Below are 21,073 nucleotides of genomic sequence, written 5' to 3'. Positions count from 1 at the left end.
TCCCGTTGTTTTCTTATGGGATTGGCCAAATAGGGGCCACTAGTGCGACAACTGGTGCAAAGGACGTCTAAAATTAAGCAAAATTAATTTTTACAATTATGCTTTGCTTGTTTTGGAGAAGATCAAAGGTTTTATCGTATCATATAAATATGCTTTATCGATTTGAATTTGTTTTATGGTGATTTGAATGGCCATTTCGTATATAAAGCACTAGTGCGACAACTGGTGCTGTAGCCACAACTGGTACATCTAGCCTAGCCGTTTTTGAAGGTCAAAATTTTTGCGGCGTACTACAAAACTGAGGTTTTGGGGACGATTGATGCCCCCAGTGGCCCGGTGCTAAAACGGAGATGAGCCCTACGTGTTCCAATAGGACGATAACCCTTTATACACGGAAAATGCGATTTAAGCCTACCCTGGAGACAATTTCATCGACTTTTTGGAAAAAACTTTGCGACCTCCCAGCTTCCCAGATTTGAACCCTCTTAACTATCTTGATTGGTCCTTTATTGTGTTAAAGCTTTACGAATACAAGGTCAGTAACTTGGACCAATTCTCAAAATTTGGAACGAAATGCCCATGCAGACCATGCGTGCCGCTTGGGATGAGTTTTAGAAACATTTGAAGCTCGTGAAGAAGTACAAAATAGAGATCATTTCAAAAGAAATGTTACAAACGTTCCTTATAAACAATACTTTCAATGAAATGGAACCGGGAAAAGAAATAATTTAATCTCAATTTTTAAACATTTTTTGACAGTGTATTCAATCTTATTGAACACCCTGTAGTGTACCGCTGCAACCATCACCGACGCAAACTGGAACAGAGACTAAGCACCCGCCACTAAGTCAGTCTAAACACCCCGTGGCTCATTACAGAAAAGCCCATCGTGAAAGCTAGACTGTTAACGGCGTTTTGTGGTCATCATATGGAGGAAGACAGAGTAGACGCGACAAAGAAATTTGACAGTTAATTCATAAGAATTATTATTCCTTCACGTGAGTTGCGTCGGACTTTGCGTTTTTATTTCGGCAGACAGCTAGAAATCAGCAAAAACGAGCGGAAGGAAGTTTCCCAGAATGTATCCACTGCAGCAGCGATGAAGATTTCGAGCCCCTCCAATGGCATCAATAGACGTAAGCGAGAAGCTGCCGTCAAACGCCCCCAAGCTTTCGAGATAAAACGAGCGTGTAAGTTAGCAGAAACGAACTGCACCAGCTGAAAACCCTGTAAGTTGCATTAATTTGACATCTATGCTGGCTTGAGATCTCCAGTTAGCCTTGCGAACTAAGACGCATAATCCAGAGATGGCGAGATCGATTCTCGATCCGCTCTAGGATGATTTCGGGTGGGGAACATTCTCGACACCCTTGACATAGTGTACCCATTTTATTTGCTACACAAGATACATACTAATGCAATGGCGGGCATAGAAAGCTTTCAATTAATAACTTAAGAAATTCTAATAGACTACTAAGTTGAAAAGCAGGCCATGTTCCAGTTGAAATGTAGTACTACGGAAGAAGAAGCTTGCGATGCACTTACGAGATTGACTAATTCACCGAAACCGTTAGCAAGTTTTAATAGTAAATATAATCATACATAAATATTTTAACACACTGGAGTCGGTTTTTACGCGGAGGATATGGGCCGCGTACATGAAAACATCGTAAAAAACTGCGTAAATCCCAAAATATGTCTGAATAAAAGCGAAACTTCCGAAATTCGAGTGAAAAATAGCAAAAAATTATGTTTGTGTAAAAAGAACCGCGTAAAAAACGACTTCAGTGTTGACTCTTCCTTGATCGAATGGTCCAAGAAAATTGAAAATCCATCGAGAAACGGCTGAGATATTAACATTCAAAGTCTATCATATTTTCGTGACATTTTTCGATCTTAAAGTGTTTTTGCAATCTTAAAGTGTACCCCAATATAAAAAAACACAGACGTAGTTCCACGTCAAAAATAATTTGGATTTAAACGAAAAATTGCTTGGAATTTATTGAATTAAGGTAAAATCTCTCGGATCAATCCTCGGTAATGCAAGAAATCCCTTAGGAAAAGGTCTTAGGGTATATACGCGTAACCAAAGGACTTGTTTCAAAAGTGGCAGATGTTCTTTGTGGTGCTTGGAATAGAATGTAATGGCAACATATGCTCTGCATAATACAATAAAAAATGTCCTTGGTCCTTGGAATAAAATGTGATCGTAACATATGTTCTGCATTATTCAAGAAATCTCTGGAGTAAGACCTCAGTCATACAAGCAATCCCTGGAGTAACGCCTTGTGGTCTGCCTGCGTTTCATAAGGTCTTTCGTTCAAATTCAAATACGGTACATGCTCTCTATGTTACTTAGCATAGAATGCATTCATATGATATGTTCCGAATAATCCAAGAAAACTTTAAAGTAAACCCTTGAAGTCTACATGCGTAACCAGAAGTCTATCGACTGGTTTCAAAATATGTACATGCCCTTTCTGGCCCTTAGAATAGAATGTGATCACTAGACATGTTCTACGATATCCAAGAAATTTCAGAAGTAAGGCCTTTGAGTCTACACGCGTAGCCAAAGCTTCGTCGAATAGGTTGAAAAGTGGCATATGCTCTTTGGGTCCTTAGAACAGAATGTGATCACTGCATATTTTCTACTTTATCCAAGAAGTTTAGCCTTAGAAGTCTACACCCGTAACCAAAGGTCTATCGAATAGGTACAAAAGATGTACAAGCATTTTGTGGTCCTTTGAATAAAATGTGATCACAAAATTTGTGCTGCATTATTCAAGACATCTCTGGAGAAATACCTCAGTCATACAGAAATCCCTAGAGTAAAGTCTTGTGGTCTGCTGGCGGAACCAAAGGTCTATCGTCCAAATTCAAATACGGTAAATGCTCTTAATGGTACTTGGTTAGAATGCGTTCATAGTATATGATCAAGATCATCCAAGAAATCTCTGGAGTAAGGCATCAAGGTCTACACGCGTAACGAGAGGTCCATGCAATTTTTTTTCAAAATTTGTGCGTCGATTTCGTTCGAGATTGACGTTTGCTCACTAACGACACCTGGTTCGTGATTTGGCCAGGTCAGAGTAAACAATAGATGTCGTTAGTGTTCGCGTGACGATAAATTTAATAGCTTAATGTTCCATGTATTATGTCTGTTTGTCTGTGGTAAGGCCTTAAGGTCTTCACGAGTAGCCAAAGGTGTATCGATTGGTTTAGAAAATGGTGCATACTGTTTGTGGTCTTTGAAATAGAAAGTGATCACAACGTATGTTCCGCATTATCCAAGTAACTAATGCGGTTATGGTATATACGCGTAGCAAAAGGTCTATTGACCTGTTGTAGTATTTCCGAAGCCACGCCACTTGCTTCTCAGTAAGTTACAGCAGCTGTGGTGTGACTTACTACAGGTCTAGTATTGACACAATGCGTCATATGTGGAACAGTTTTGTAACACAGAAAGCGCAAGATCTTGCGGCTTCAATGAAAATAAAAACACCAACAAACTGACAATTTTCTTGAAGAATCTGTCTACAAAGGCACAACATATGTAAACAACAAAGTTATTTGTTTTTTACAATACCTTTTAGGGTACATGCAGGGGACTGCTAATTATAAAATGCTGCTCAGTAGAGCACAAAGTGTTTTGCCACCGATCAGTGTTTTGCCACTTTTGGCAAACAGCAATTAACCAAATAACTATTTGTGAAAGATTTTTCCTAAGACTAAGTCGAGTCAAGTACGAGACACTGAAGACGACCTTACTGTTGAGGTCGAAATACGTATCTATCAAGGTACAATCAAGTCGTGGAATTAAATGGGAAGGTACAAACTCGTCTTATGACAAATGATTTTGCTATGATTTTAACTATCTGATTAAATCTTCTATCGTGTATTTCCGATCCACAGACATTGCGTTGGTATTTTGTGTCGTGCGTGATCCTCAACAGTTTGCAGAACCCAGTTTTTTTTTTCTCGCCGCAGGTCAATTAAGATAATTGATTAAAGCTTATAGGATTGCGCTCTGTCATTGCACGTTGCAGACTGGTGCAAACCTGGACAAAACCCTAAATTTTATTCGTCAAATTCACAGTTCCAACATTCTTTGAAAAAAATTACTCCCAAATTTCTTGATTGTAGCTTGTCTAATTGAAATTTTGATGACTTGTTGAACTTGATGGTGAATAGACTATTCATTTTTTGCGGAGAGATAAGTGTCTATTCCGTGTCTTCTTTACGGTGATTAATGTAGGGAGTTGCACCTAGCTGCGGCAAACTGGAAATTGATTTTTTTCAATATTCAGATGGAGACGCTTGGTAGCCTATTTGAACTAGAGATCAGATTCAGCATAACAGAGTTTTCTTCCAAATATCATGAGAAGCATGTACCAAATTTGACACATGATTAACTAGAACATATGCCATGAATGATATGCATTATCATATCAATTTATGGGTACACACGACCATTGTCCGCATTGTCATGGTCTGAAGTTCTAATGAAATTATATATGTCATTCAAATGTATTATTTTGAAAATTATCAAATTTTGAGCTGTGCCAGTATTTTACAGAACCGGCAAAGCCATCTGTGAACAAGGAAATACCGTGCGGGACCGAAATCCGTACAGCACCGACATCCGTACAGCACCGAAATCCGTCCACCTTATGAGATATCAATAAATTAAAGGAGGTTAAAGGTAATTAATGAAGGAATAATTAATCTTATCCTGTTCGGATACTTGACAGTAAGCTTTTAAGGCATAGAATTGGAAAGAAGGCTTTGAAATTAAAACAACAAAAATCAAACACAAATCTCCACCCACCAAACGCGGAGTTTGTGCCGCCATTTTGTTTTCGAGTAGAGCATAATTGCACCAAAAGTAAATGTGTTTTAATTGCTTATTGCAAATCATTACATAAGATAAGCGGAATACAAATTGAAGGGGTCGCTTCTCAAGGTGCGTATCGAACTATTTACAATGGTAGTTTAGTCAATCAGACTGTTTCAATTTAAATATTTAGTTAAGAAATAGCTGTACGGATTTTGATCCTTTGATTCGAAATCCGTCCACGGTGGACGGATTTCGAGTCAAAAGTTGTTGATTTAATTCATTATTTTATCATGTTTTTCGTAGTTTTTAATAAGTAAATGTGAAACACTTCAAAAATAGAAGCCTTCATGCGCCTGTGTCAATGACAAACGTTTTATTTACATTTGATTCCTATTTTCTAATGACTTTTTCATATACTAAGGTGCTTAAGTGTACGGATTTCGATGCCCTACGGTACTAATTTGAAAGTTTTCAATATTCGAAAATTGAACAAGATAACAAGCTTTACAAAAAGAGAAAGAAATCAGCAGAAAATTATCTTCTGCGCCGTAACCAACAACAAAAAAAAATCCGGCATAAATAATTTATGAGCGTGTTTCATCATTGCCATTCTTTTTCAAAGTTAAACGAATAAGCGTTACACATCTTCTCTTGTTCGAAACTCGCCTGCAGTGACATGTAGTACACAAATTGCAAATGAATTTAAATTAGCATTTTCCTAATGGCCTACACTACTAATCACTAATTGCCCAAATATTTCGCTTACCGGAACGCAAAACATGAAACTGATGAAATCGGTACAAGCTAATGGATCATGATAGCCATGATGGAATATGTCTTGCTTAAACATGGCCGAAATGAAATACGCATCTTCTCTTTTAACCAAGCAGCATAAACGCGTGCTCAAAGCTGCAAGCAAAAATAATAATATAAACCTGGATCCAGTGCTCTACCATCATATTCCGGCTTTCATTGTCACATAAAAAGCTCAAAGGCATACATCTCTATATTGCGACAACGAGTCGCGAAGATTCTCACATTCGCTCGGCGATTAGCGTTCGGAGCCATAGCATCTTGTCGCTGTCACCCCAAACGATTTGCGTTGGTTTGAAAGTGCCTTTACTGTATAGCAGAGCTAAAAGCAAGTGAGGTGAAATCGAAAACTGACAGCATATGTATGCATACAGCTAAAATGCATACATCGGTGCGCTGTTTAGGCCCGGCAAGCCATCTGATGGCGAATAGTGCAAGTTTAAAAAAGCCATTAAGCCAAGAGCTAATATTTATGCTTGAGCATTGTCTCGTTCTTTCTTGTCGTGCGAATATTGGTACTAGCTGGCGGGAAATTGGGAAAAGCGCTACCGTGAAACTTATTAGCTGCTCACTTCAAAGATATGGAACAATCAGATAAAACTCATAGTAAGAACCATCCCAAGTGAATGGTGAATATTATGCTACACGGTTAAAGACATGTTTGCATTGTCGGCAACAGGATCCATTTATTGGGGGGTGTTCTGACTTGTCAATATCCCTAACTCAGCCATCTTGGATTTTTGTATGGAATTTATGCTCGTTTATTTACGTTTTGCACTGAAAATTTATTTCCCCCCTCGTGCTGGTTATTCCCATCTACTGACGAAGTCATATAACCTGTACATAAAAAAATCTTGGTCGGAAAGACGTCGTATTGTAGATGGTAGGAACTTAGGAAGAGCAAACTCTCTGTATGGAGCACTATAAATAATACGAAAATAAAGAATGTGCATCACTTTCTAATTGATAAAATTATTAAAGGAAAATAATTGCGTTAAACGGGTAAATTACTACTTGGGATAAGGACCACTGTAGGCACAGTAACAGGGCAAACTGTTTAAAGAAAATACTATGATTTACCATCTCTTGTAGCAATGTTAAACTTATTCTCCTTTACTAATCCCAAATTGATAGTGAGAATGTGGCCGGCACCGGTATTTGTCTTGAGTTAAAAAAAACTACAATACACGCCCATTGTGCAGTGAGAATGGTTTTCTAATCATAGGAAGGCGAATAGTGAATGGTGAGCTATGCATATATTTCGTTTCCCGACCAATGACGACTAGCAAAGTTAATCAAGCTAAGCTATATGCATGCGTTAAAAGAAGGAATAAAATTCCTGCGGATTTAGATGGAACAAGTATTCACTAAAAGGGGCGTTTCTAAGCCGTGTGGTAAAATGAACGGCTACAAGGCAAGATGATGCTGAAGGTGGCTGGGTTGAATTCCCGCTCCGGTCTAGACATTTTCGGATTGGAAATTTCTCGACTTCCCTTGGTTTGAAAGTATCATCGTGTTAGCCTCATGATATACGAATGCAAAAATGATAAGTTGACTTAGAAACCTCGCAGGTAATAACTGTGGAGGTTCTTCATGATTACTAAGCTGCAAAGCGGCAATGCCGGCAATGCAGTGGGAGTGCCAAGAAGAAGAAAATTAACAAAACAAGTGCAAACACAGCCGCCGCCTTGCCGGATGTACTATTTCATTGTTAAATTTCAAGCTTTAACGTGAAATATGCTTTCAGAACATCAGTTTTTTCGTACACACATTCTTTTGGGGTGGACTTAAAGGTGCATATGATCAAAAATGTATTTATTACGGTGCTTTGGAAAAACCCCGTCACTTATAGAGGACTTTAAGGTCACTCCCCACGGATTCCAAGTTTCAAAGTGCTCGCATTTTTGGAGGCACACCACTCGATGCGGAAGCAACGCACAACAGTCATTTTTATTATTTCACGCATGCTGAAATGAAGGTTTCCGCTACCTGTTGATGGTGTTGGTTTGCGTGGGAGAGTTATCAGATTCGTCAAATTGTCGTTTGAATCTTTGTTTACAAATGCAAATAAGTCGTTTTGAAAATTTTGTCTTGAGTTGTGCGCCGCATTAGGCATCATACCTAATGCAGCATACACACCAGTATATAGCAGTTTGACCAACATTGATTCCACCTCTCGTTTAGTCAAGCATGTATCATGTTCCACTAACTGCGGCGCGAACACTCAATTTATTTGACCAACAATATCACACACGAACGACAGAATCGCCAACTTAAACACCAACCATCAAAAATATATAAGGCTTGCTGGCGTTTAATCATTTTTCTCTTGCACGCGCAAGGAAAGGATAGGATTTGTATTCATCAATGAAAACAAATCCAATCTTTTTCGTGCGCTTGAAAGAGAAGAATGATTAAACGTCAGCAAGCTCTATGGGAGTTTGTGCGACTTCAATACAAACGCTCAAACATGTTCGGTGAACCTTGACTCCGGCCCGACAGCTGAAGTCAAAATCAAACCGCTTTGATTTTTCCCAACCGAGCCACCAACTGTCGAATGATTGTTCGAACAACTTCACACACGGTCAAACAAAGCAGCAACCGAAGCATTTTCTTGGGGGCGGAGTCAATGTTGGTCCAACGTGTTTGAGCGTGTGTACGCTACATAACATTTCTCTGTTCCTCAATCACATGACAGATCATAGCAGCCATTGTACAAAATATAAGGTACTGCACTGGCTGCTTTGTCTTTTTCTCAATAAAATTTGAAAACAACAAGGCCATTAACTGCCAAAATTGACATTCATTTGCCTTGTTGTTCTATAACGATCATAAAGAGCAGGGAAAGAAATTCGCTGGTCATAATATAATTCGGAGATTTGTCGTTCGGGAATGGAAAGAATTTGGACAGGCTATACCCTGTCCAGAGGGATTACTTTTCTGAGCTTGGAGTATAAAGTGTCGCATACTCTTTTTAATACGGTGCTTGGTGAGACTGTACCTGACGAATCGTAGAAACCTACGAAGGATCCGTAATAAATACCGAAATTGCAACTGGTAGACTCACCAACTTCTTTCTCTTCTGCTTATTGGCATTGCATGGTTTGATATACGTTGAGGTTTGACAACTGTATTTACTGTGATGGGCTACAGCTCTTCGAAGAACTTACGCCGAATGGAGTATCCTTATCCACTGGGCTCGATCCTGGGCCAATCGCTTCCATTCGCCCTGAACATTGAGCGCCCTCAGGTCCTCTTCAACTGCAAAAAGCCATCGTGTACGCGGCCTTCCACGAAGCCTGCGGCATTCTTACGGGTTCTCTATTAAATATTATCTTCGCTTGACGTTCTTCCGGCATACGAGCAACGTGACCAGCCCACCGTAGTCTGCCGTGTAGTATAAGCTTAATAATATCCAGCCCTTTATACACCTGGTACAATTCGTGATTCATGCGACGCCGCCAGATACCGTTCTCCTGTTTACCGCCGAGTATTGTCCGCAGCACCTTATGCTAACGTCCATGTTTCATGGCCGTATAAAGCCACCGGAAGAATCAGAGTAGTATACAGCGCGAGTTTTGTCTTCGTTTGCAGACTACGGGACTTAAGCTGGTTACGAAGTCCGTAATAAGCCCTATTTGCAGATGCAATACGCCTTTTCACCTCGCGGGTAACATCACTATCGTACGTCACTAATGTTCCAAGATACACAAATTCTTCTACCACTTCAAATTTTTCACCATCCAGCACCATTTCACTACCACCACCACTAATGAACCCACGTTGATTGCCAGCGACCATGTACTTAGTTTTGATGGTATTGACCGTGAGTCCAATCCTCGCTGTCTCCCTCTTGAAAGGCACAAAAGCCTATTCACGGCACGGCGATCAATCACGATAATATCGATATCGTCCGCAAAACCCAGGAGCATATCCGATCTTGTGATAACGGTAATGCTTCTTTGCACACCAGCTCTCCTAATCGCTTCCTTGAGCGCTATATTCAACAGTAGATTCGAGAGTGCATCACCCTGTTTCAATCCATCTAAGGTAACAAATGACGTTGATGTTTCATCCGCAACTCTTACACTTGATTTCGATCCGTCCAACGTTGTACGAATCAGCCGTACCAGTTTCGCCGGAATACCTTGTTCAAGCATAATTTGCCATAATTCATTCCGTTTCACTGAATCGTACACCGCCGTGAAATCAATAAACAGATGATTTGTCTGCAAGTTGTACTCCAGGAATTTATCAAGGATTTGTCTCAGGGAAAACATTTGATCCGTCGTTGATCGGCCCTCACGAAAACCTGCTAAGAAAACCTGCCAAGCGGTCTCAATCTGTTGAACAGAATACGGGACACAATTTTGTACGCCGAATGAAGGAGGGTCTTTCCTCGATAATTTGTGCACTCCAGTCTGTGTCCTTTCTTAAAGAGAGGCCGTCCAACCAGCTAGCAGGCAATTCCTCGTCTTCTCAAATTTTCGACATAATATGGTGCAGGACTTCATAAAGCTGCTGCACTGACATGTTTGAGAAGTTTAGCCTGGAGCTAGTCCTTCTCCGCAGCCTTATTTTCAGCTCTTCAATAGCATTTCTAACCTCATTTAGCGTAGGCGACTCCACAGCTTGACCATCGTCGCTAATATTTATTCTGTTCTCCGATGCACTATTCAACAAAATCTCGGTGTGTTGCTTACACCTGGCATGCACTTCGGTTTTATCTGTCAGAAAATTCCCTTCTTGGTCATTGCACATTACAGGAGATGGCGCTCTCTTTCTACGCACGTCATTGACAGACTCATAAAACCTCCGCATATCGTTCTGCTCCATTTTTTGCTACGCCGCGCTAATCCTTGTGCCGATCTCTATTCGATCGGGTACCCGACACCAAAATCCGCCTTCTGACAACGTTTTTCTCGTCTGTCACTCTCTGGCACTCCACATCGAACCAACTCGTCCTGGGTCACCTCTGTGCAGTGCCTACCACTTCTCGTGCTGTTGTGCTCACCGCTCCATGGATCGACTCCCATAGATCGTTGATGATGTCGCTAACGTTGATTGCACTTATCCGTTTGTCGAGCTTCTCACGGTACTCAGGTACACTCCTTCCGCCGACAATCGCTGGATATTGTAACGCATCGTTCGCTGTGATCTTTCGTTCGATACAGTTGACAACCGTGATCGAATTTTACTGACAACGAGGTAGTGATCAGATAACATCGATAACATCTGAGAAATGGCGCCCATCCACAGGGTCTATCTGATTGCAAGTTTCACCATTTGGGTGTCTCCAGGTGTGCTTTCCCCACTTTCTCCAACCAACTCCATGCTCTGCTTTTCCGCCACCGCTGTGATGGATGTTATATTTGAATGCAGCGTTGGTCATGGGGTCCACGGCTCGGAATTCACGTTCTCCGGATCTGGGCCATCGACTTTCTTGAATAGCGGCCACGTTCACTCCAACATTCGGCAATTCACGAGCCAGAAGGCTCACTCGTCCAGGTTCATTAAGGATCCTGACATTCCAGGTACCGAGTTTCCAATCATAGTCCTTATTTCGTTGCCGGGTCGGTTGCCAAAAATAACGTTTTTTTTTCTTCTATCTCCATTTGTCGTGGTTTTTGAGTGGCTTCAGTAAGCTACCTTACCAGGATCGCGTTACCTACATCGCGCTGATGGGGCTGCCACCTTAGGTATAGCTGACGCGATACAGCATTTCGTTAATCAGCCGCTGGGTACCAGGCAGGCGCTGTTTGAGCCGCACCTCCTGGTGAACAGACGCTCGAGGCGTACCTTCTCACTCTAGCTGATGTCAGAAGGACAACAGTGCCCAAAGTGCACTACTAGCTAAGTACACAACCCTTAGCTGGCGGTCTTTTGACATCGGACGACCCGTGGAAGCGTGAAATAAGAACTTGTGGGGACCAGAGCTCTGTTTGGCGCTCCTTTCTTGATGTCAACCCACTATTTTGCAGCCCAGACCATATGCAATGGATTAAATTTGGATATGATAAGAAATTTGAAGAAACTACTTGAAACTGTGTTGTGCACCTTAACAGCTTAACCGTGTGAAGGAAACAATCATAAAACATGACTTATATTCCAGAAAATTGGCCAAACTTGACACTAGAAGAACGTGGACAAGATAATAAACTATATGTAGCCACATATTAGCTACATATTAGTCCAGGTGCCGAGATTAAGCGTAGAAAATTGAACTTGAATCAAGTATAAGGAAAGCTTTTATTTTAAAAGTTGCTATAAAATTGAATACAGTGTCGTACGCAAAAATCGCTACGCATGACCAAAATGTGGGCATGTAGGGCACTACACATACCATAAAAAATACAAACGTCGGATGTAGGAGCAACAAAGTATTTGCTACTTATTAAGAATGCTATCGTAGAAAGAAGTCAATCTTAATAACAAAACTTCAGTCGTCAACCCCCAGATAATGTAGCCAAAAACTTACAAAAAAATGAAAAAAAAAATTCGTAATATTAAAAAAAAACTGTGCTTATAATTTCTGGAACAGTACGCCAATACGATTACAATCATGCTCAGGGAAGTCGAGAAAATTTCCAACCGGAAATCTAACACAACCACCTTCAGCATGGCGTTGTTTTGTTGCCGCGCTTATAACCGCACGGATAAGGAAGACCCCTCTCATAATTTGTTTATTGGTTTCAAAGCAGCGAGCAATACACAGAAAAGGGCAGATAATAGTTGAACATTGTTTTTCGGCGATACTGATGACTGATTTCTCGCTCAACTTTTCAAAAGGACCTAAGTAACATTTTTTTCATGAATTAATTTGAGTACTGCAATCAAAAGCTTTCATGTTTTTCTGTTGATTGCGCTATTCAAATTAAATCATGAAAAAAATGTTACTTAGGTCCTTTTTAAAAGTTAAGCGAGATTTGTGCAAAACGCATGAAAATTCGACCTTAAGTAGGTATTCGGATTCAGGGACGGGAATGGTTGACATTTCTTTTTACCATCCATTCTTCCATGCAAAAAAATAAAAACAAAACCACGGCAGCCGCAGCAGCAGCCACGCCAAACAGATGACAGTCAGCACATGCTTTTTTCTATTTTCTCTCCCCACGATTAATGTTTTCGTACAATAATTACAACGTAAAACCGTTTTTGGTTGGATAATCTGACTGTTTGGGCCAGACATCTAGGGATCGAGTTTTCACCGCAAAAACTCGGTTGGGTGTGTTTACTAAGAAGCGGTATCCGGCTCAACTGAAACTCAAGCTGTTGAATGATGACATCAACCAATCTTTATCTTCTAAATACCTTGGGGTCGTGTTTGATTCCAAATGTACCTGGAAACTCCACATTGAGTATTTGATACAAAAATGCCGGAAAAGGATCAATTTTCTACGTTCTATCTCCGGAACATGGTGGGGTGCTCACCCGGAAGACCTCATCAAACTCTATAGAACGACTATTCTCTCTGTTTTAGAGTATGGCTTCTTCTGCTTCCTCTCAGCAGCTGATTGCCACCTGATCAAATTGGAACGAATTCAGTATCGTTGTTTGCGTATTGCCCTTGGCTGCATGCATTCAACGCATAACATGAGCCTGGAGGTGCTTGCTGGAGTCACTCCTTTAAAGCACCGTTACTGGGAGCTCTCACTTAGAATACTCATCAAATGTGGGACAAGTAACATACTTGTCTTAGATAACTTCGATAATATGCTTGAACTAACATGTCGTTCAAGATTCCTGAGAGTTTATCTCAACTACATATCATCAGATCTTTTGTCTTCCGTATTATAATCCGCCTCGAGTTCACTTCACCAACGACAGTTCCTCAATTGTATACGATCTGTCCATGAAACATGCTATTCAAGGAATACCAGATCATCTTCGACAAATATCTATTCCCTCACTATTTTCTGAAAAATATGAACATGTCAATTGCAACAACAGATATTTCACTGATGGTTCTCGCATCAACGGATCCACTGGCTTCGGTGTTTTCAATGTGACACCTTCCAAAAACTTCAGGAACCGTGTTCGGTTTATGTTGCTGAGCTGGCAGCAATTAGCTTCGCTTTGGGGATAATTTCCAATCAGCCCGTAGACCATTATTTCATCTTCTCGGATAGTCTTAGTTCTATCGAGGCACTCCGGTCGATGAAGCCTGTTAAGCACGCATCTTACTTTCTTACAAACATAAGATAGCTGATGCTTGTTTTGGTCGAAAGGTTATTCAAGATGATCTTTGTTTGGGTCCCATCTCACTGCTCAATCTACGGCAATGAGAAGGGAGACTAACTGGCAAAGGTGGGCGCACAGGAAGGTGAGGTTTTTGATAGACAATTCTCGAGCAACGAGTTTTTCCCATTAGTCCGTCATAGTACTCTTCAAAGTTGGCAAAATAATTGGACACACAACAAACTTGGACGGTGGCTATTTTCTATAGTTCCAAAAGTTTCTGGGCGAGCGTGGTTCAGAGGTGAGGACTTAAGTCGAGGCTTCATTCGCATGATGTCGAGACTTATGTCTAATCACTATTCACTAAACGCACATCTGTACAGAATAAACCTTGTCGATAGCAACTTATGTAGGTGCGGAGCCGGTTATGATGACATCGATCACGTAGTTTGGTCCTGCTCGGAAAATGACGCCTCCAGAGAGCAATTATTGGATACCCTTGTGGCCTGAGGTAAACAACCCTTCAGGGAAGTTCGCGGTGTTTTGGGAGATCGTGATGTGGTCTATATGCAGGCCTTTTATAGTTTTCTTTGTGCTTCTGATATCAAAATCTAATAGTTTTTTCTTTCTTCAAAGTTTTTTGTGTGTTTAGTCTCTGCTTTCTGTTCCGTAGAGCACCATAGCTCTGCCATCCGGAAGATGCTCCCAGTCGAACCATTCCTCGAGCACGACGACACGCCACATCGTCCCAGACGCCAAATACCCGGATGAGAAGCTGAAATTCCCTGATCCCAAATCCTTAGCCCTGTCCATCCTTAAACATTGTAAACTAACCTCGAGTCACCACGAGTAAGCTGGCTTCTACCCCTCTTTTACTAACTGAAAAATTAAATGATATTGATTCTATATATCACAAATAACCATGGTTCCGTAAAGTGTTATACACGCCTGAGCCTACCAAATAAACGACCTTGGAAAAAAAAAAAAACCGTTTTTGGTGAGAAAAAATCATTGCATTACTCCTTGCTCATTTTAGAGATAAGATCGAATAAATTAGTACCAACGGATAGCACTCCTTCTAGGTTTGGCGCCACAGGTAATTAAACTCGATTCTAAGCTATTTGCGCTGCGCACGAGCCGAAACAAAAAATCTCATGCAACTGCTGACCGAACGCCGGCACGACTCTACCCGAGCAGCACAAGTCAGACAAAAATGGTTGCAGCAACTTGTATGTAACTAAATCTGGTCACATATGAGTTGCAGTAACCTAAGTGTAACATGTGTGCTGCTAGGGTAACGTTGCAGCAAACAAACAGTTTCTTCACCGGCAAAAAAATGTGACATTTTTTTTGCAAACTGTTTCGGCTTGTTTGGTGCATGAAATTTGACTGGATAAAATGTAAATATTCACATAATCAGAGTGTTTTAACGTACATTTCCCAACACTGTTCGGATTGCAGGTAAAGGACCAACTTTGATTGGGTGCTGGGGGAGAGATGTTGGTGCTAATGTAGTGCTGATAAAGATGAGTTTGAAGCTGTTGAAGAATTTGTTTGTCTTGGAATGTTGTTTGGAATCTACTACTTACATAACCAGCGGTTCTCAATCTGGGGTACATGTACCCCTGGGGGTACCTTCGCTGGCCCTAGGGGGTACCTCGGGCAGAAATGCGTAATGGCGGATGTGTTACAATTCCAATCAAAACTTATTGATGGAGTTATTTTTTTCATTTCAAAACATTGTTTTGTACATAATATGTATGGCGATCAGTAAATCAAAGCCTATTGAATCTTGTCCCTCAGTGTATGAAAGGTTGTGGACAATCAAAAGGACAAAACGTGAAATGAACATATTTTAAACATTTCAGTGCATCGAAACAAAATGTTGAATAATATGTCCAAGTTGATAATGTTGAATATGATTCTGAACTAAAATCTTGACTTGTCATACTACTACTACTACTACTACTACTACTACTACTACTACTACTACTACTACTACTACTACTACTACTACTACTACTACTACTACTACTACTACTACTACTACTACTACTACTACTACTACTACTACTACTACTACTACTACTACTACTACTACTACTACTACTACTACTACTATTATTATTACTACTACCATTACTACTACTACTACTACACTACTACTACACTACTAATTACTACTACTACTACTACTACCACACTACCACTACCACCACTCACCACCACCATCAACCACTACTACCACCAACCACCACCACCACCAACCACCACCACCACCACCACACCACCACCACCACCACCACCACCACCACCACCACCACCACACCACCACCACCACCACCACCACCACCACCACCACCACCACCACCACCACCACCACCACCACCACCACCACCACCACCACCACCACCACCACCACCACCACCACCACCACCACCACCACCACCACCACCACCACCACCACCACCACCACCACCACCACCACCACCACCACCACCACCACCACCACCACCACCACCACCACCACCACCACCACCACCACCACCACCACCACCACCACCACCACCACCACCACCACCACCACCACCACCACCACCACCACCACCACCACCACCACCACCACCACCACCACCACCACCACCACCACCACCACCACCACCACCACCACCACCACCACCATCACCACCACCACCACCACCACCACCACCACCACCACCACCACCACCACCACCACCACCACCCCCACCACTACTACTACTACTACTACTACTACTACTACTACTACTACTACTACTACTACTACTACTACTACTACTACTACTACTACTACTACTACTACTACTACTACTACTACTACTACTACTACTACTACTACTACTACTACTACTACTACTACTACAGACGGCCTTACTGTTGAGGTCGAAATACTTATCTGTGAAGTTACAATTAAGAGGTGGAATTACATGGGATTGTACAAACTCGTTTGACAAGTGTCCACACTAACCGGTCATCTATTTGATATTCAGGTGTTTTAATTCGATTTATTAACCCTAATAAATATTTGACTTGACATTGGTTTTGGATTTATTAATGAACGTAAGATTGAACAGCGGTTTGTTTTTCAGATTGCTATTCACATCTTTAATAGAAAAAATCTGAAACATGAAGTCCATTAACGCTGTGTCTGTGTTTGACAGAAAGAGTTTCCAAATCAAAGACTCCCAAGTTTCCAAGTGACGAAGGGAATAGAAAGCGAGACAAACTTAAGCAAATAAAATTGCAATAAAAAGAATCGTAAATAATGGAAGAATATCCGTACAGCGACGCGACTCCAAGACGGCACAATTCCGGTACTTTGTCATAATTTGTTTTGTTTTCTTTAGGGAGTAAACAATATTGTATCCACTAATGTTGGAAATTAATTTGCACAGGAAGCCGATTCAATGATTCGCAAGTAATTGAACACATATTTTCAAGTAGGAAGGAAACGAGATCTACATTTTCCAATTGGATGCACAGCAGCCAACGCGCCTGCAGGGTAGGCAACACGACGTGAGTTTCTTTTGTGCAACTTAAAACGAAACACGGGTATTCTTGTTTAGTAGAGTAGTACTAGAATGCGTTTGAAAAAAATCTTGTAGGTTTTGTGACAGTTCTTCATTGATTAATGGACATATCATTTAAAATTCTGCTTATCCCCTAGCTTTATGGAAACATAAAAATGTAGCATTTATGAAAAATTCCAACTGACCCACGGAATAAATGACCTGCAGGAGGGAGCACCATGTAAGAGATTATACCGGCATGGCCTTCTCTGAGCTGCTGACTCCATTCAGCAGAGAAGCGTACAAACCACACAAGCCCGATGATAAACGGCGCAGCTCCAACATCACCCAATCGATGGGATGGGTGCAGAAGGGCTACAACTAGGATGCTCATCCTTACATTTCAGTGCGATAGATGAAATATTATGCAAAAATGGATTAATGTATATTTAATAAACACGCTCGAACTCGACTTTATTATTTTAAATATACACTTGCGCTCCGCACATATCTACATGCATGTATCCTGTTCTTTGTTCCAGAGATACAATCATGTGTGGAATTTCTCGTAGTTCAGTGAAGTAAGTCTAGGCGCATTCCATGCTTCTCCTACTGGTAATTTTCCTCTATGATAGGGTTTGAACGTTCGGAGTGAGGTGCTAAATGTACGAATTTTCCTTCGAAACACATTTCCATGGGGTCGGTGCAGAATAATGGAAACGTGAAACGTTGGGAAGTTGAGGGTGGCCAGAAGCGGACATGTACTGAATGGCATTTTAATTTATCTCCTCTGGTGCAGAACGTGTGCATGGGCCACGTTGCATAATTTTAGGCTTACAGAGTCGACAGATTTTGGTCCAGAACGCCTACACACGCACGTATTTCGTGCTGCTGTCGGTGGTGCACTTCTAGGATAAATGAATTTAGGGACACTGTGACGCATCGTTGCAGCATGCATTGGCCGTTGCGAGCAGAAAAGCGTAGAGCGGACCGAGCTGCCGCCATCCGAAAAGCAAAACAAGATTTAAAACATTCCATAATGCATTTTCACTTACTTGCCGGCCATGTGATACAGTCTAGCAGAGTGCATGGCGGGTCCGAGGTCGATAATAATTGGAAATCCATCGGGGTCAATCCTGCAATCTGTAGCTACCTACCAAAGCTGAACGACTTGCATCGTACGATTCAAAAGATAGGGAAAAAAAGAACTCGAACAGATTTATGATTTTATTATGACAGTCTGTCTTCCATGGCTAGTGCGCTATTTCAATTAGTCTGAGTTGCCTCCACTGTTCTCGTTTGGTGCTTTCTACGGGTTTTTTTACGAGACCAATTGACCGTACGGACTGCACTAGTAGTGTCATACATTACGTAACACTCCGAAGGGAACTATCGTTTTCTCTGAGACCCAGCAAGAGATCGGTCATCCGTAGGGTAGCGTGTTGTTTGGAGGTCCTCTTGGCGAACATTACTGTAAACACGAGGCAATTTTTCAGGCAAACGGTGCACTGCCAGGACAATCGAAATTAGCCATACCATACCGGTCGGGGTAGTCCATTTCTGTAGCACAGTAGTGAAATATTTGGGAAACGGGCCACAGCCGAACGCTTCAGTCGAATAGGCGGAAAGCTGAAACGATGGCATATGTTAATTTATGTAGTTCAAATAGCGATCAAATATGTAAAATATGATTTACAACCGGTCATCCCGGGAGAGACAGAGCCGAGTGTTGCGTTGCAAGCTGTGAAGAGAGGACCCGCCGAGCGAACTAATGGAAGCCGGAAGTTTGTGTTTGTGGGTGTGTGGACAAACAATGGCTGTCGGATGTCCGTCAATTTTGTCGAGTGGATTCGCCTAGGAAACGATCCATTCGAGGCACAGGAGCTGCAGGGGGCTGCAAAAAATCCAAATAAAAATAAATAACGTTAGTTGTGCTGAAAACCCCGTGGCTGTTGACACATGAATGAATGTGCGACATGGAATTTATTGTTGATATGAGGAATGAAGTTAAAAATTGTTTTTAGATGCAGCCGAAGACATGTAGGTATGTGGCGGATAGTTTATGCATCCATGATGAACTGGAAGTGTATTTGAATTGATGGAATAGTTCCCATATGATGAAGTAATTTATGAATTATGAAAATTTATATAAATTGTAATACTGAATATAATGCAAGTATTGTGTGCAGGTAATAACATGTTCAAATGGTTAAATTTTTGTTCTGCAATTTCTGATCATAATATCTGGTTTACAGTTCGTCTTTGAGTGATAAAACGGTCTACTTTTCATTACCAAAGAAATGGGTGCTTTGATGAATATTATGCAACTCAAATGGGTTGCATAATATCCTTTATAACCCTCATTTAGGTGCTATAATGAAAAACCAACATCAAACAGAAGTCATACGACTACGTTTTGCTAAATTAGCTTGAAAAAGAGTCCAAATAGTGTATTCTTTACGTCGCGTAGTAAATAAAGTAGTTTGAAAATCATGACATCAAAAACGGCTTGTCGAACTATGTGGCACGGTGACATGGAATCTGATTGTTCTTTGCAGCAACATAATTTATGATCATGTGGAGTAAATAAGACTGTACAATTTTCGTACAGATTTATCATATTAAAACCCATTGTGATGTTTTGGTTGTGTTTTTGTAGTATAGATGCAGTCTCTTTTCTTTTGCTTTTCGTTTATGGAACTGTCAGTGTGGATCGCACCTATCTCTTTTCGTCCCGTGATTATCCTTATAGCTGTCAGTGCGAAATTTCCAATGTTGACTACGAAACAAACTGTGGTGGAGGTATACAAGTGTCAGTCCCGTGATTTTTCATCATTGCAAAAAATAGCGCGGTAAACATTTTGGAATAAGGTGGCATCCAACACGCAGTATATGCCCAGCGGTAAAACAACTGAATCAAATTTCGACGGTGCTGCCACCATGAAAGTGCTAATGAATCGCCTACTTTGAGGGTGCTTACAGCGGCACACTAGGAGTTAATTTTCTGAAATCAGTATGGCGAAAGGCATCTAAGGTTCGATTTCTCAAAATTAAGCACCTTCATCGAAAAAATATTTGGTAGGCGTAGTAGCAGACACCTTCCTACATAACCGGTACCAAATAGTTTTTCATGAAAAGTTTCAATTTTCGAGAAAACCCGCGTTAGATGTCTTTCACCATACAAATTTCTGGCGGTTAACTCATGCCGGCTATTTTGAGCATATACTATAGCGCCTGGATGTGGCTGCGGCGAGTAGAAAATCAGCCACTGCCAATAATTCATTGCAGGTGATTCTTATGATCACCATTACTCTTGAGATCCACGACATTCGGACGGAAAATGGTTGATATCAATGAATTATTGGCAGTGACTGATTTTCTACTCGACGCTTCCACATCCAGGCGCTATCGTATATGCGCAAATAGTCAGCATAAGTTAACCGCCAGAAATTTGTATGGCGAAAGACATCTAACGCAGATTTTCTCAAAATTAGAAACTTTTCATGAAAAACTATGTGGTGTCCGCTACTACGCCTATATTTTCTCGATTAAGGTGCTTAATTTTGAGAAATCGAACTCAGATGCTTTTCGCCATATTGATTTCAGAAAGTTAACTCCTAGTGTGCCGCTGTATTTACGCTCAAAGCAGGCGATTCATTGATCTGGTCAATGAAGAAGTACTAGCGTCAATGAATCG

General features: G+C 41.1%; 1 long non-coding RNA gene across 3 annotated transcripts in view; it reads right to left on the bottom strand.

The window, feature by feature from the left end:
• Positions 1-18,590: 18,590 nt before the first annotated feature.
• LOC134207992 (uncharacterized) overlaps positions 18,591-21,073 on the bottom strand; it is a 119,438-nt gene continuing 116,955 nt past the window's right edge. Inside the window, exons 2-4 of one of the 3 annotated variants that reach the window (XR_009978455.1) lie at positions 19,073-19,270; positions 18,913-19,005; positions 18,591-18,847 (exon numbers count right to left, since the gene is read on the bottom strand). This is a non-coding gene — a long non-coding RNA (uncharacterized LOC134207992). The remainder of the gene's footprint in view (positions 18,848-18,912; positions 19,006-19,072; positions 19,271-21,073) is intronic. The other 2 variants (XR_009978456.1, XR_009978457.1) reach the window with 2 other exon arrangements.

This window comes from Armigeres subalbatus, chromosome 1, assembly GCF_024139115.2.
Source record: "Armigeres subalbatus isolate Guangzhou_Male chromosome 1, GZ_Asu_2, whole genome shotgun sequence".
In the NCBI taxonomy this organism is placed as follows: Eukaryota; Metazoa; Arthropoda; class Insecta; order Diptera; family Culicidae; genus Armigeres; species Armigeres subalbatus.
This window is presented reverse-complemented; position numbering and strand designations above follow the sequence as displayed.